Source organism: Somniosus microcephalus, chromosome 11 (assembly GCF_052327205.1).
Source record: "Somniosus microcephalus isolate GS21.2 chromosome 11, FLI_Smic_1.0, whole genome shotgun sequence".
Lineage (NCBI taxonomy): Eukaryota > Metazoa > Chordata > Chondrichthyes > Squaliformes > Somniosidae > Somniosus > Somniosus microcephalus.
Genome location: NC_140997.1, coordinates 133582963 through 133599500, shown reverse-complemented (window position 1 = coordinate 133599500; position 16538 = coordinate 133582963). Strand labels below are relative to the sequence as shown.

The 16538-nt window shown below is 47.1% G+C and overlaps 1 protein-coding gene across 2 annotated transcripts in view; it reads right to left on the bottom strand.

Moving 5' to 3' along the window:
- The window catches only part of dcaf1 (ddb1 and cul4 associated factor 1), an 83016-nt gene extending 69522 nt beyond the window's left edge, over positions 1 to 13494 (bottom strand). For both annotated transcript variants that reach the window (XM_086001280.1, XM_086001281.1), the window contains exon 1: positions 13046 to 13494. The gene's annotated coding sequence lies outside the window, so the exon portion shown is untranslated. The remainder of the gene's footprint in view (positions 1 to 13045) is intronic.
- Between the last annotated feature and the right edge of the window lie 3044 nt (positions 13495 to 16538).

Sequence of the window (16538 nt, the reverse complement as noted above, 5' to 3'; positions counted from 1 at the left end):
GGTGGTATTGATCAATGGATGAATGCCCTGCTTTTATTTGAATATTGCCATAGAATCTTTTACCTTCACCTGTACAGGCTCGCCTGACAGCTCCTTTTAAAGTTACCATGCTGAAGGAGTTCAGATGACACAGTAATACTGAGAGGCAGCACCTTCAACTATGTAGTAGCACTAAAGTGTCAGTCTGGATTATGTGCTCAAGTCCTGAAGTGGAACTTGAACCCACGGCCTTCTGAACTCAGAGGGGAGAGCCAGTTAGCGTCACTTCGGATCAGTTGGTAGCACCCTTGAAGTGCCAAGTCCCGTGACTCATCTTCAGCTCGTTAGGGCTTTATCTTAGTGATTGTGTGTGGATGAAGGACAGAGAGCAGCTGTGGCTGAAAGCATCTCTTTGACCGAGCTGAGCTTCTGACCAACACCAAGACCGCCTGCTTCCAACGCCGTAGCATTGCCCATCTCCGCCCTGCCTCAGCTCAGCCGCTGCGGAAACCCTCAGCCATGCCTTTGTTACCTCTAAACTCAACTATTCCAATGCCCTCCTGGTCGGCCTGCCACCTTGCTCCGTGAACCTGAGCTCATCCCAAACTCTGCAGCCTGTATCCTAACACACCAAGTCCTGTTCACCCATCACTCCTGTGCTTGCTGACCTACATTGGTTCCTGGTCCAGTAACACCTCGATTTTAAAATTCCCACCCATGTGTTAAAATCCCTCCATGGCCTCACCCCGCCCTGTCTCTAACCTCCTCCAGCCCTACAACCCTCCGAAATCTCTGCGCTCCTCCAATTATGGCTTCTTGCACAACCCCGATTTTTATCACTCCACTATTGGTGGCCGTGCCTTCAGCTGCCTAGGCCCTAAGCTCTAGAATTCCCTATTTCTCCTCCTTAAAACCTACCCCATTGACCACATTTTCGATCACCTTTCCTAATATTTCCATATGTGGCTCGGTGTCAAATTTTGTTCGATAACGCCTGTGAAGCGCCTTGGGACTTTTTACTACATTAAAGGCGCTATATAAATAAAAGCTGTTGTTGTTGTTAAAGTTACCATGCTGAAGCGGTTCAGATGACATCAGTTGCCCTCTTAACCCACACGTCAGCCACCATTTATTTTGAAGAGGTATAGCTTTCTGTTCTTCTGGTGACAAGCCTTCCCATTGGGAGTTCCCGCTTACATTACTGCTCCTAAGTTTGTTTAACCCCGCTGTTACATCCATTTTAGGTTTTGCCACACTACTTTGCATCATTCTGTAGATCAAGAAGGGGTTTATGTTACGACCTTGACTTAGCAGATAGTCACAGGGTTTAACATTAGAACATAGGGCATGGCTCAATCATTATTTACACATCACAGTGTGATACTGAGCCATCAGACCAGGAAGGTTTAATCCCTGGCCTGTGCGGAGTTAGTTGATCTTAGCCAGGGCACTACATATAGCTTCAACACCCCTGGGCTAAGGGATGGGAGAAGCAGCAAATCATTTAAAAGGGGGGGGGGGGGGGGGGGGGGGGAAAGTCTGCCAACATTCAGCCCCCAATCACTACTCAGTGATTTCTGCTGAAATGCGTATGGGGGTTGAGATCAGGCTCGAACGTGATGGTCCTCAGTCAAACGGCCAGTGAATACCGAGTAGGCTCGAACGGGATGAATGGTCACTTGGGTAAAAAGAAAAGGACTTGCATTTATGTAGTGCCTTTCACCACCACAGGATGTCCCAAAGCACTTTGCAGCCAATTTGCACATAGCAAGGTCCCACAAACAGTAATGAGATAATCTGTTTTAGTGATGTTGGTTGAGGGATAAATATTGACCAGGAAAGAGGGAGAAGTTCCTTGCTCCTCTTCGAATAGTGCCATGGGATCTTTTACATCCATCTCAGATTGTTTAACGTTTCATCCAAAATATGACACTTTTGACAGTGCAGCACTCCCTCAGTACTGTATGGAATTGTCAGTTTGGATTTGGAGCTCTAGTCTCTAGAGTGGGACTTGAACCCACAACCTTCTGATTCAGAGGCAAGAGTGCTACCCACTGAGCCATGGCTCAGAAGATATCACGAGCGTTGCGATGCTCACAAAACTGGACCCCAACACAAGCCAACTCCTTCTGGTCCTGCTTGTAATTCTATTACATAGAATTACATGGAATGTTCAGCACAGAAACAGGCCATTCAGCCCAACTGGTCCGTGCCGGTGTTCATGCTCCACACAAGCTTCCTACCCCTCTTCATCTAACCCTATCAGCATAACCCTCTATTTCTTTCTCACTAATGTGTTTATCTAGCTTCCCATCAAATACATCTGTGCTATTCGCCTCAACTACTCCTTGTGGTAGTGAGTTCCACATTCTAACCACACTCTGGGTAAAGAAGTTTCTCCTGAAACACAATAATTCACAGCAATGTTGCAACTCAATCATTAAATAGCTGGATTATATACTGATGAACTGGATGGATTTATATGAAACCGATATACAATAAGCGCTCATTACTTCATAGGTATGGAAAAGGTGTGCAAGGAAAGATTTCAATCTGAACTACAAATAGCACGGTCACTGGGAACCAAGTGTGTGAACTAGCTACCCACTTGCTGGGGCAGTGCAATTACAGATTCTCTTCTTCCAAATGTGGGTTGTGCCTGGAGGGAACATTCTAACACTGGGGTGAAGTACTGGTGGTTATTGGTTTGTCACTGCTAGCAGCAGAGGTGGGAGCTATTTGAGGTGATGAGTTGAGAATACACACGGGAAGGATATCACACAATGTTACAAAAATTTGCATTGTTACAGCACTTTCAGTGAGAGTGTGTGTGAGAGAGTGTGTGAGAGAGTGTGAGAGAGCGTGTGAGAGAGTGTGAGAGAGCGTGAGAGAGCGTGAGAGAGCGTGTGAGAGAGCGCGTGAGAGAGAGCGTGTGAGAGAGCGTGTGAGAGAGAGCGTGAGAGCGTGTGTGTGTGAGAGAGTGTGTGTGAGAGCGTGTGAGAGAGCGTGAGAGAGCGTGTGAGAGAGCGTGAGAGAGAGCGTGAGAGAGCGCGTGTGAGAGAGTGTGTGAGAGAGCGCGTGAGAGAGAGAGAGAGCGTGTGAGAGTGCGTGTGAGAGAGCGTGTGTGAGAGAGCGTGTGTGAGAGAGCGTGTGTGAGAGAGCGTGTGTGAGAGAGCGTGTGTGAGAGAGCGTGTGTGAGAGAGCGTGTGTGAGAGAGCGTGTGTGAGAGAGCGTGTGTGAGAGAGCGTGTGTGAGAGAGCGTGTGTGAGAGAGCGTGAGAGTGTGTGAGAGAGTGTGAGTGAGAGCGTGTGAGAGAGCGTGTGAGAGAGCGTGAGAGAGTGTGTGAGTGTGTGAGAGCGTGTGAGAGAGCGTGTGAGAGAGCGTGTGAGTGAGAGAGCGTGTGAGAGAGCGTGTGAGAGAGAGCGTGAGAGAGAGAGCGTGAGAGTGCGTGTGTGTCTGTCTATCTAATCGTAACCAGATAAACACCTGCAACGGCTTCTCCTCCCGCTCCCGCATTACCACCTCTGGGGTCCCCCAAGGATCTATCGTTGGTCCCCCCTCCTATTTCTCATCTACATGTTGCCCTTGGCGACATCATCCGCAAACACAGCATCAGTTTCCACATGTACACCGATGACACTCAGCTCTACCTCACTACCTCTTCTCTTGACCCCTCCACGGTCTCTAAATTGTCAGGCTGCTTGTCTGACATACAGTTCCAGACGAGCAAAATTTTTCTCCAATTAAATATTGGGAAGACCGAAGCCATTGTTTTCGGTCCCCGCCACTAACTCCGTTCCCTAGCCACTGACTCCATCCCTCTCCCTAACATCTGTCCGAGGCTGAACCACACTGTTCGCAACCTTGGTGTCATATTTGACCCTGAAATGAGCTTCCGACCACAGTCCCTCAATACCTCCTCTCTGGTGAAGAAGGCCCAGCAGCGCCTATATTTCCTAAGGAGGCTGAAGGGATGTAACCTGTCACCCCTGATCCTCTCTAACTTTTACCGCTGCACAATAGAGAGCATCCTGACGAACTGTATCACGATGGTATGGCAGCTGTAGCTACTATGACTGGAAAGCCCTGCAGCGGGTAGTCAAAACTGCCCAACGCATTACCGGCACCCGGCTACCGACCATAGAGCACATATACCAGAAACGCTGTTTACGGACCATCATCAAAGACCCTACCCACCCCAGCCACAGTCTGTTCGCCCTCCTGCCATCTGGGAGACGCTACAGATGCATTCGCACCCGTACGACCAGATTTAGGAACAGCTTCTTTCCCATGGCTGTCATCCTACTGAACTCCACAAATAAACTCTAAAGCCTGCACATCTGCCAATGTACTTTATTATGGTTATGTTAATGTATTACAAGCCAAATGTATGTTGAATGTTTAAATGTCTTAATCTAAATGTACACTCTCGGGAGCCACAAGCCTACATTTCGTTGTACTGCACTTGTGCACTAACAATGACAATAAAGTTGATTATGATTATGATTATGAACAAAGACCGCCTATTTCCACCTCCGTAACATCGCCTGTCTCCACCTTTGCCTCAGCTCATCTGCTGCTGAAACCCTCATACATGCCGTTGTTACCCTGAGACTTGACTATTCCAATGCACTCCTGGCTGGCCTCCCACATTCCACCCTACGTAAACTTGAGGTCATCCTAAACTCGGCTGCCCGTGTCCTAACTCGCACCAATTCCCATTCGCCTATCACTCCTGTGCTCACTGACCTACATTGGCTCCCGGTTAAGCAGCGCCTCGACTTCAAAATTCTCATCCTTGTTTTCAAATCCCTCCACGGCCTCGCCCCTCCCTATCTCTAATCTCCTTCAGCCCCATAAAACCCCCCCCCCCCCCCCCAAAGAGATATCTGCGGTCCTCTAATTAAGCCCTCTTGAGCATCCCTGATTATAAACCTTTGGTGGCCGTGCCTTCTGTTGCCTAGGCCCTAAGCTCTGGAATTCCCTGCCTAAACCTGTCCGTCTTGCTACCTCTCTTTCCACCTTTAAGACGCTCCTTAAAACCTACCTCTTTGACCAAGCTTTTGGTCACCTGCCCTAATTTATCCTTATGTGGATCGGTGTCAATTTTTCTTATGTGGATCGGTGTCAATTTTTTTTGCCTTAAAATACTCCTGTGCAGCGCCTTGGGATGTTTTACTACGTTAAAGGCGCTATATAAATACAAGTTGTTTTTGTGGTGTGTGTGTGTGTGTGTGTATATTTTCAAGAGAGCCGAGAGTTATCGGCACACATGTGGAAGCTGACCCCATGGCTGTAGGTGAGCAAGAGGGCAACATGTAGATGAGGAGGCATGGGCCAGGAACAGATCAACAGGGGATGGTGCAGGGGAGGGAAGAGAAGCCATTGCTGAAGATGCACTGGCAACACTCAGATAGGAATGGAACCAGGCAAATGCAGTCCCATGAAGCTGGACAGTGGAGGACAGGTCCTGGAGGATGCTGTGGTCAACTGTGTCAGAAACTGGGGAGAGGAGGACGAGGAAGGATAAAGCATCGAAGTGTAAAGTACAGTTTTTATCTACGGTATTCTGGTACGGCGTGTCAGGAAGGGGCAGAAGGTATGGAGTAAAAGGTAAAGTAATAAAAAGGGCAAAAGCAGGAACTAAGTGTCACAAAACATATTTGAAAGTTCTCTATCTGAATGCACGTAGCATTTGTAACAAAATAGATGAGTTAATGGCACAAATAACTACATATGGGTATGATCTTGTGGCCATTACAGAAACATGGCTGCAGGGTGACAATGCCTGGGAATTAAACATACCAGGTTATTTAACGATCAGGAAGGACAGGCAGGAAGGAAGGGGAGGTGGGGTGGCTATGTTAATAAAGGAAGGAATCACTATAATACAGAGAAATGATATTGGGTCAAAAGATCAGGATAATGAAACAGTTTGGGTGGAGGTAAGGAATAATAAGGGGAAAAAAACACTAGTGGGCGTAGTCTATAGGCCTCCGAACAGTGGCAACTCTGTTGGACGGAGTATCAATCAGGAAATAGTTGAGGCTTGTAATAAGGGAACATCGATAATTATGGGGGATTTTAACTATCATATTAATTGGACAAATCAAATTGGGCAGGGCTGCCTTGAGGATGAGTTCATTGAGTGTATTAGGGATGGGTTTCTTGAGCAGTATGTAACTGAACCGACCAGGGGGCAAGCAACCTTAGATCTGGTCCTGTGTAACGAAACAGGATTCATTAAAAATGTCCTAGTAAAGGATCCCCTTGGAATGAGTGACCATAACATGGTTGAATTCCATATTCAATTAGAGGGTGAGAAGGTTGGATCGCAAACAAGCGTGCTAAGCTTGAATAAAGGAGACTATGAAGGTATGAGAGCGGAATTGAGTAGAGTGGATTGGGAAAATAGATTAAAGGGTAAGATGATACATGATCAGTGGTGTACATTTAAGGAGTTATTTTACAACTTCCAAAAAATAATCCACTGAGAAGAAAAGGGTGTAAAAGAAAAGACAGCCATCCGTGGCTAAGTAAAGAAATTAAAGATAGTATTCGACTAAAAACAAGGGCATAGAAGGTAGCCAAATCTAGTGGGAGGATAGAGGATTGGGAAAACTTTAAAAGACAGCAAAAAATAACAAAAAGATTGATTAAGAAAGGGAAGATAGATTATGAAAGTAAATTAGCAAAAAATTTAAAAACAGATAGTAAGAGTTTTTATAGTTATATAAAAGGAAAAAGGGTGGCTAAAGTAAATGTTGGTCCCTTAGAGGATGAGACCGGGAAATTAATGGTGGGAAATATGGAGATGGCAAAAACACTGAATGAATATTTTATATCAGTCTTTACAGTAGAAGACACCAAGAATATCCCAACACTGGACAAACAGGGGCTAAAGGGGGGGGAGGAGCTAAACACGATCAAAATCACTAAGGAAGTGGTACTCGGTAAAATAATGGGACTCAAGGCGGATAAATCACCTGGACCCGATGGCTTACATCCTAGGGTCTTGAGGGAAGTGGCGGTAGGGATTGTGGATGCATTGGTAATAATTTTCCAAAACTCCCTGGACTCGGCAAAGGTCCCGGCAGACTGGAAAACTGCTAATGTAACACCCTTATTTAAAAAGGGCAGTAGAGAGAAGGCTGGAAACTATAGACCGGTTAGCCTAACATCTGTGGTAGGTAAAATTTTGGAGTCCATTATTAAGGAGACAGTAACAGGACATTTGGATAATCATAATTTAATAGGACAAAGTCAGCATGGTTTTATGAAGGGGAAGTCATGTTTGACAAATTTGCTGGAGTTCTTTGAGGAAGTAACATATAGGGTGGATAAAGGGGAACCAGTGGACGTAGTGTATTTAGACTTCCAAAAGGCATTTGACAAGGTGCCACACAAAAGATTATTGCTTAAGATAAAAAATCACGGGATTGGGGGTAATATTCTGGCATGGATAGAGGATTGGCTATCTAACAGAAGGCAGAGAGTTGGGATAAATGGTTCATTCTCAGACTGGCAATCAGTAACTAGTGGTGTTCCGCAGGGGTCAGTGCTGGGTCCCCAACTCTTTACAATCTATATTAACGATTTGGAGGAGGGGACCGAGTGTAACATATCAAAGTTTGCAGATGATACTAAGATGGGAGGGAAAGTAGTGAGTGAGGAGGACATAAAAAACCTGCAAGGGGACATAGACAGGCTAAGTAAGTGGGCAGAGATTTGGCAGATGGAATACAATACTGGAAAGTGTGAGGTTATGCACTTTGGCAGGAAAAATCGTAGAGCAAGTTATTATCTCAATGGCAAGAAACTGGAAAGTACTGAAGTACAAAGGGATCTGGGGGTCCTGGTGCACGAAACTCAAAAGGTTAGTATGCAGGTGCAGCAAGTGATTAAGAAGGCCAATGGAATGTTGGCTTTCATTGCTAGGGGGATAGAATATAAAAATAGGGAGGTATTGCTTCAGTTGTACAAGGTATTGGTGAGACCGCACCTGGAATACTGCATACAGTTTTGGTGTCCATACTTAAGAAAGGACATACTTGCTCTCGAGTCAGTACAAAGAAGGTTCACTCGGTTAATCCCGGGGATGAGGGGATGGACATATGAGGAGAGGTTGAGTAGATTGGGACTCTACTCATTGGAGTTCAGAAGAATGAGAGGCGATCTTATTGAAACATATAAGATTGTGAAGGGGTTGGATCGGGTGGATGCGGGGAGGATGTTCCCGATGATGGGTGAAACTAGAACTAGGGGGCATAGTCTTAGAATAAGGGGCTGCTCTTTCAAAACTGAGATGAGGAAGAACTACTTCACTCAGAGGGTGGTAGGTCCATGGAATATGCTGCCCCAAAAAGCTGTAGAAGCTACATCATTACATAAATTTAGAACAGAAATAGACAGTTTCCTAGAAGTAAAGGGAATTAAGGGTTACGGGGAGTGGGCAGGAATTTGGACATGAGTCTAGGTTCGGATCGGTCATGGCCCTGTGGGTAGCGGAGCGGGCCCAGGGGCCGTGTAGCCTGATCCTGCTCCTATTTCGTGTGTCTAATTCTGTTAGATTCAGGAGATGGTTCTGTGATAGTGGATTGGCGGTTAGGATCAGATCAGCCATGATCTTATTGAATGGCGGAGCAGGCTCGAAGGGCCGATTGGCCTACTCCTGCTCCTATTTCTTATGTTTTTAAATAATACCGGACAGTTTAAGACAGCTCCGTGCTTACTCTCATCCTCAGGAAGCTCCAGCTGTAACCATAGCAACTCATCCCCCCAAGACTAACCCTGAACAATCTGGAGGATCAGAAGCACAAAGGACAACACTGATCCTACACAGCTTGCAAAAGGAAAATATCAGCACTTGTATCTAGGCAGTGCTGGCAGTTGGGAAAACACTAAGTGGGAGATTGGGCAGTGGGGGGCCTCCCTGTAAATTCACCACTCACATATCCCAGGCCCCTGACAGCGGAAAGGAGCCTGGAACCAACCAATAAATAAGACAGCTCCCAGCAACCCAACTCTCTCCTAAACCCAGCCTCCCACTTGACCTAGGCTTTCTGCTCAGGACTGACCCAGGCCTCTTCAACGAGTAGTTAAACTCAAATTTATAAGAACATAAGAAATAGGAGCAGGAGTAGGCCATTCGACCCTTCGAGCCTGCTCCGCCATTCAATAGATCATGGCTGATCTTGTGCCTCAACTCCATATCCCTTGATGCCTTTACTAGTCAGAAATCTATCGACTTCTGTTTTGAATACAGGAAACTGTGTGTTATCCGGAGGCTAAGTGTCCGGCAAGCTCGAGCCACCGGCAAAAATCAGGAGCCGTTTTGTTAAGTTTTTTTTCTTCTCGTGGCTTTTTTTTGCTTCTCGTGGCTTTTTTTTCCCCCAACAGTCAGGCTCTGGAAAGTCTCTCTGAAGCTGTTGCTAAGCTACAGAGACGCTTCCAAGGTACGGGTCGACTGTTTAGAAGCTGTTGCTAAGCAACAGTGTTTGTTGTCAGATACGGAGATGAAAAGCTCCGTATGCTTCAACATTAACGCTGGTGTGTCCGGCAGTTTTGAGGGAACGGCAACAGCTTGGTCCCGTCGGTGCCGGATAGCACAAAGTTTCCTGTAATTGGAGTAAGACTTCTTTACTCCTGTACTCAATTCCTCTTGTAATGAAGGCCAGCATACCATTTGCCTTCCTAATGGCTTGCTGCACCTACACATTCACTTTCAAGGACACCCAGGTCACTGAGCATCTGCATTCCCCAATCTTTCACCATTTAGGAAATACTCTAGCCTTTCTGTTTTTTCTACCTGAGTGGATAACTTCACATGTATCCACATTATATTCCATCTGCCATGTTCTCGCCCACTCACTGAGCCTGTTGAGATCCCCTTGAAGCCTCTTCACATCCTCCTCACAACCGACACTGCCACCTAGCTTTGCATCATCAGCAAATTTGGAAATGTTACATTTAGTCCCCTCATCCAAATCATTGATATAGATTGTGAATAGCTGGGGCCCAAGCACTGATCCTTGTGGTACCCCACTAGTCACAGCCTACCATCCTGAAAAAGACCCATTTATCCCTACTCTTTGTTTTCGGTCTGTTAACCAATTCTCAATCCATGCTAGTATATTACCCCCAAATCCATGTGCCCTAATTTTGTTCACCAATCTCTTGTGTGGGACCTTATCGAAGGCCTTCTGAAAATCCAGATACACCACATCTACTGGTTCCCCTTTGTCTACTCCACTAGTTACATCCTCAAAGAACTCCAATAGGCTTGTCAAACAGGATTGCCCTTTCATAAATCCATGTTGACTCTGCCCAATCTTACTATGAGTTTCTGTGCCCAGTTATTGCATCCTTTATAACAGATTCCAGCATTTTCCCAACTACTGATGTGAGGCTAATAGGTCTGTAGTTCCCCGTTTTCTCTCTCCCTCCTTTCTTAAATAGCGGGGTTACATTTGCTATCCTCCAATCTGCAGGAACCGTTCCAGAATCTATAGAATTTTGGAAGATGACAACCAATGCGTCCACTATCCCAATCGCCACCTCTTTCAAAACCCTAGGATGTAGGTCATCCGGTCCTCGGGATTTATCGACTTTTAGTCCCATTAATTGCTAGTACTGTTTTTTTACTAATAATAATTTCTTTAAGTTCCTCATTCTCGCCACACCCTTGGTTTTCTCATATTTCTGGGAGATTTTTTGTGTCTTCCTCTGTGAAGACAGAAACTAAATATTTATTTAATTTCTCTGCCATTTCCTCATTCCCCATTATAAATTCTCCCGTCTCTGACTGTAAAGGACCCACATTTACCTTTGCCAGTCTTTTCCTTTTCACATACCTATAGAAGCTTTTACAATCCGTTTTTATATTTTTTGCTAGTTTGTGCTCATATTCCATTTTCCCTTGCTTTATCAATTTCTTGGTCCCCCTTTGCCGATTTCTAAAAAGATCTCAATCCTCAGGCTGACCACTTTTTCTGGCAACTTTATAAGCTTCCTCCTTTGACTTAATACTAGCTTTAATTTCTTTTGTTAGCCATGGTTGGATCACATTTCCTTTTGGGTTTTTATGCCCCAGAGGAATATATGTTTGTTGCAAATTATGCATTATTTCCTTATAGAACTGTATTAGTGTATATACAAGATCCACAATGTCTATCTTCATTTACCACGTATTCTGTAATGCAGCACAAATTCGACATTGTACCATTACCACAGAAAGCATGGAAATTTATTGAAGAAATACAACCCACAAACTCATACAATCCTTACCCAAAGTGAGTAACTAACCCTCCGCTCCCTCTTTCTCCACCTCCCACAGGCAGCATTTACTTTCTCCTTCACAGCAACAACTTGCATTTATACAGCGTCCTTAACATTAAAAGTCCCATGGCGCACACGGCTAGCAATTAAATCTTGACCACCAAAACAACAGCTACCCAGTGCTGGATACGACTGCGTTACACTTACCAGAATGGGACACAGTCATCAAAGCTGCAATTCACGGGGAGACCTGGGGTAAAGACTGCTGTCTATCAGGTGGTGGGTCGTGGGAAGAGATTGCAATGGGAGTGCCCTCTCTACATCTCTGTTGCCTGCCTCAAAGAGATCACAGGGGAGGTCTGGGAACAGGCCACTCATTTCCAATGGCGGAGATGCAAGGTACATCAAAACCTGAAAATAGGAATCATCTCTGCTGGCGTGTGCCAGCATTACTGACACACACCTCGCACACCACCACGCCCACCCCCCCCACGCGCCCCTCACCTGCTCTCACCTACCCACCTCACCTACCGTCCAACCCCCCTACACAAGATCTGCCATGGTGTTGCTCACGATGAGATGGAGGAACAATGAAAGTGAAAGCAGCTGCAACATTGGGCGAGGGTGATGGAGACAGTGGTTGAAGTCTGAACAAATCAGAAGAAACAGTGATACTGGGTGGAGCTCACAGATCCAGCAGGCTTGATAAAAAAAATCAGAGGCATCCATCTTGGGTCAGGGCTGATTGAGGCAGCAGGGTTGGATGAAAATCCAAATTAGTCGGGCTAGGGAAGAGCTACACAACAAAATCAACCATTTAAATGCTGTGAGAGAGAAAGCAGAGGCTGGAGCAGATGAGGGGGAACTTTTTAACTTGTCTCTAGCACAAGCTCGTCAGCTGGGAGACAAGTGATGGATGCACTGCTATACCAACAGTGGTGAGACGACTGCAACATAATAGGATACTGTGGACAGGAAGTTAAGGCTACATGCTAGATATATATTTAGAATTCTTGAAACTTCCTGTTTGTAACATCCATTTCCTGCGGTCACAACTTAGTAAACTTCTCTGACAATAACATCTAAATTGTAATGGTAACATCTGATTCTATTACTTTTAAGGGTAACTCTAATGCCTGTTATTTAATCCTCCCACCATTGCTGGTGCTGTGGCACGAGTCACCCAATGCATCAGGCACTTCACAAACCAATACACTTCTTGCGTGATCCTCGAGCTGTTTTATATATAAATATTTGAGGGGTTCTCTGGGAGAGTATCAGTACTCGAGGGGGTTTCGGAGTACATAGGAATTGCTAGACAAAAAAAGACCAAGGCCCATCTAGTTTACCTTCTACTATCCCAGTAGTCGCTTGGTACAATGATAATGGGAGTTGTTTACTAAATCATAGTAATCAATCTACAACAGACCCAGACTTTGAATTATAGAATGACTAGCTGGGGGGAGCCCGGCTTTGCCAGGGCTGTTTTGGGCCGGGCGGTTTAAATTGAGTGCCAGGCTTTGGGCCCTGTCTGTGTCCCTCTGTGAATCTGGTGCCGGGCAACATTTTAAATCGAGTCCCAGGCTTTTGGGCCCTGTCTGTGTCCCTCTGTGAATCTGGTGCCGGGCAACATTTTAAATCGAGTCCCAGGCTTTTGGGCCCTGTCTGTGTCCCTTTGTGAATCTGCTGCCGGGCAAGATTTCTACCTTTTAATACCTTGAAAGATGAAAGTGAAAGTACTTATCAAAGGTTTTTGGTGAATCTTATGTTATTTAAAAGAGATACTAACTTTTTCAAAGCTGGATGATCAAAGGGCTTTCAGGCCCTGTCTCTCTCTCCCTGTGTGAATCTGCTGCCGGGCAACATTTCTACCTTTTAATACCTTGAAAGATGAAAGTGAAAGTACTTATAAAACATTTTTGGTAAATCTTATGTTATTTAAAAGAGATACTAACTTTTTCAAAGCTGGATGATCAAAGTAGTTTGAGCTGGAAGCTGAAGTCATGGCAGTGAAACAATGGTTGCCAGATCCGAGATGAAAACGATTAGTCCCGCCCACACACACACACAGATTGGCCAACCATCAGGGGACCGTACTGTAGGATTGGTCAATCGTGACGGCACAGGATTGGTGGAACCTTGACGTCAGTCAATCAATGCTAAGTAGCAGATAATGAGTTTAATTTTGAAGGTTTTTTGCATAAGGCGCGAACAATTTTCGTCCGACCGAAAAGTAAATACGCTTACGACCGTCCCGGAAGCGTAAGCTTTCTTCGGAGGTAACGCGTGCATAGCCGGACAGACGCACACCCGAGGACAGAAGGACAGACAGACAGATCGATTCCTTTATATATATATATATATATATATATATATATATATATATATATATATATATAGATAGACTAGCTGGGGAGCCCCGCGTTGAGAGGGCAATTTTGGGGCGCTTGGTCTCCCTGCCCCTGTGTGTCCCCCCTCTCCCTGTCATGTCCTCTCCCTGTCCTATCCCTCCCTCCCCTCCCCTCCCCTGGCCCACCCCCACTCCCCTCTGTCCCTCTCTCCGGCCCCTCCCCCTGCCTAGCGCCTGAGGTCCGGAGCTGAGGTCCCCCGCGTATCGCGCGGCTGATGGACGGCCGCTGTGGGCGGGCGGCGCATGCGCGGTCAGTGCGGCCGGCGCATGCGCGGTCAGTGCGGCCGGCGCGAGCCCCCCGCGATTTCCCGAGGCTCGCCACCCCCCCGCGATTTCCCGAGGCTCTCCGCCCCCCCCGCGATTTCCCGAGGCTCTCCGCCCCCCCCCGCGATTTCCCGAGGCTCTCCGCCCCCCCCCGCGATTTCCCGAGGCTCTCCCCCACCCCCGCAATTTCCCGAGGCTCTCCCCCCCGCGATTTCCCGAGGCTCTCCCCCCCCGCGATTTCCCGAGGCTCTCCCCCCCCCCCGCGATTTCCCGAGGCTCTCCCCCCCCCGAGATTTCCCGAGGCTCTCCCCCCCCCGCGATTTCCCGAGGCGCTCCCCCCCCCCGCGATTTCCCGAGGCTCCCCCCCCCCCGCGATTTCCCGAGGCTCTCCCCCCCCGCGATTTCCCGAGGCTCTCCCCCCCCCCCCCCGCGATTTCCCGAGGCCCTCCCCCGCGATTTCCCGAGGCTCTCCCCCCCACCCCGCGATTTCCCGAGGCTCTCCCCCCCCCCATTAAATTGTTATTTAATTCCCTAACACATCATTAAAATATTTACCTTAGTTCCCTAACACACAGAAAGTGTGGGGGAAACAATTGTGAAAAATCAAGATGGCGGCCACTCACCTCGGTTCAGAAGGATAAGGCCCGCCCACACACGCACCGATTGGTCGACCGGTCAGGTCACCGAAGCGTAGGATTGGTCAATCGTCGAGTCACTCGACACTCAACTGTAGGAAGGAACCCGACGTCACACGGTCGCTAATGAGATGCTAATGAGCGGAACGCTGAACGTTTTTGGGATACCGCGGGCGGGATTTTTGTCCAGCTGAAACGTAAATACGCCTATGACCGGTCCGGAATCGCAAGCTTTCTTTTGAGGCGACGCGCGCGTCGGTACGCTCTGTAACTTCCAAACGTATAGAGACCGGACAGACATCGGACAGACAGAAGAGCCGCTTTATATATATAGATACTAGCTGGGGGAGCCCGGCTTTGCCAGGGCTGTTTTGGGCTGGGGGAGCCCGGCTTTGCCAGGACTGTTTTGCGCCGGGCGGTTTAAATTGAGTGCCAGGCTTTGGGGTCTCTCTGTGAATCTGCTGCCGGGCAGCATTTTAAATCGAGTACCAGGCTTTCAGGCCCTGTCTGTGTCCCTTTGTGAATCTGCTGCCGGGCAACATTTCTACCTTTTAATACCTTGAAAGATGAAAGTGAAAGTACTTATAAAAGGTTTTTGGTAAATCTTATGTTATTTTTAAAAGAGATACTAACTTTTTCAAAGCTGGATGATCAAAGTAATTTGAGCTGGAAGCTGAAGTCATGGCAGTGAAACAATGGCTGCCAGATCCCCGAGATGAAAACGATTAGTCCCGCCCACACACACACGATTGGCCAGCCATCAGGGGACCGTACTGTAGGATTGGTCAATCTTGACGGCACAGGATTGGTCGAACCTTGACGTCAGTCAATCAATGCTAGCAGATAATGAGTTTAATTTTGAAGGTTTTTTGCATAAGGCGCGAACAATTTTCGTCCGACCGAAAAGTAAATACGCTTACGAGCGTCCCGGAAGCGTAAGCTTTCTTCGGAGGTAACGCGCGCGTAGGTACGCCGTATAACTTTCGAGCGCGTAGCCGGACAGACGCACACCTGAGGACAGACAGAAGGACAGACAGAAAGAACGATCCGTTTATATATAGATAGATAGATAGAAGACAGATAGATAGATAGATATAGATATATAGATAGACTAGCTGGGGGGAGCCCGGCTTTGCCAGGGCTGTTTTGGGCCGGGCGGTTTAAATCGAGTGCCAGGCTTTGGGGTCTCTCTGTGAATCTGCTGCCGGGCAACATTTTAAATCGAGTACCAGGCTTTCACAGAAATCACAGAAACCCCACAGTGCAGATAGAGGACATTTCGGCCCATCGAGCCTGCACCGACACATATCCCACCCGATCCCCGTAACCCCTACACCAACACATATCCCACCATATCCCCGTAACCCCACGTATTTAATCCCCCTAACACTAAGGGTCAATTTATCATAGCCAATCAACCTAACCCGCACATCTTTGGACTGTGGGAGGAAACCGGAGCACCCGGAGGAAACCCACGCAAACACGGGGAGAATGTGCAAACTCCACACAGACAGTCGCCCGAGGCCGGATTCGAACCCGGGTCCCTGGCGCTGTAAGGCAACAGTGCTAACCACTATGCCACCGTGGCACAGGCCCTGTTGGTCTGTCCCTCTGTGAATCTGCTGCCGGGCAACATTTCTACCTTTTAATACCTTGAAAGATGAAAGTGAAAGTACTTATAAAACGTTTTTGGTAAATCTTTTAAAAATAACATAAGAGATGCTAACTTTTTCGAAGCTGGAAGTAAATGGGGTTTTTAGCTTGAGGCAATGGCTGCCACATCCCTGAGATGAAAACGATTAGCCCCGCCCACAGACGCAGCGATTGGCCAACCATCAGGTGACCGAACTGTAGGGTTGGTCAATTGTGACGGCACAGGATTGGTGGAACCTTGACGTCAGTCAATCAATGCTAAGTAGCAGATAATGAGTTTAATTTTGAAGGTTTTTTGCATAAGGCGCGAACAATTTTCG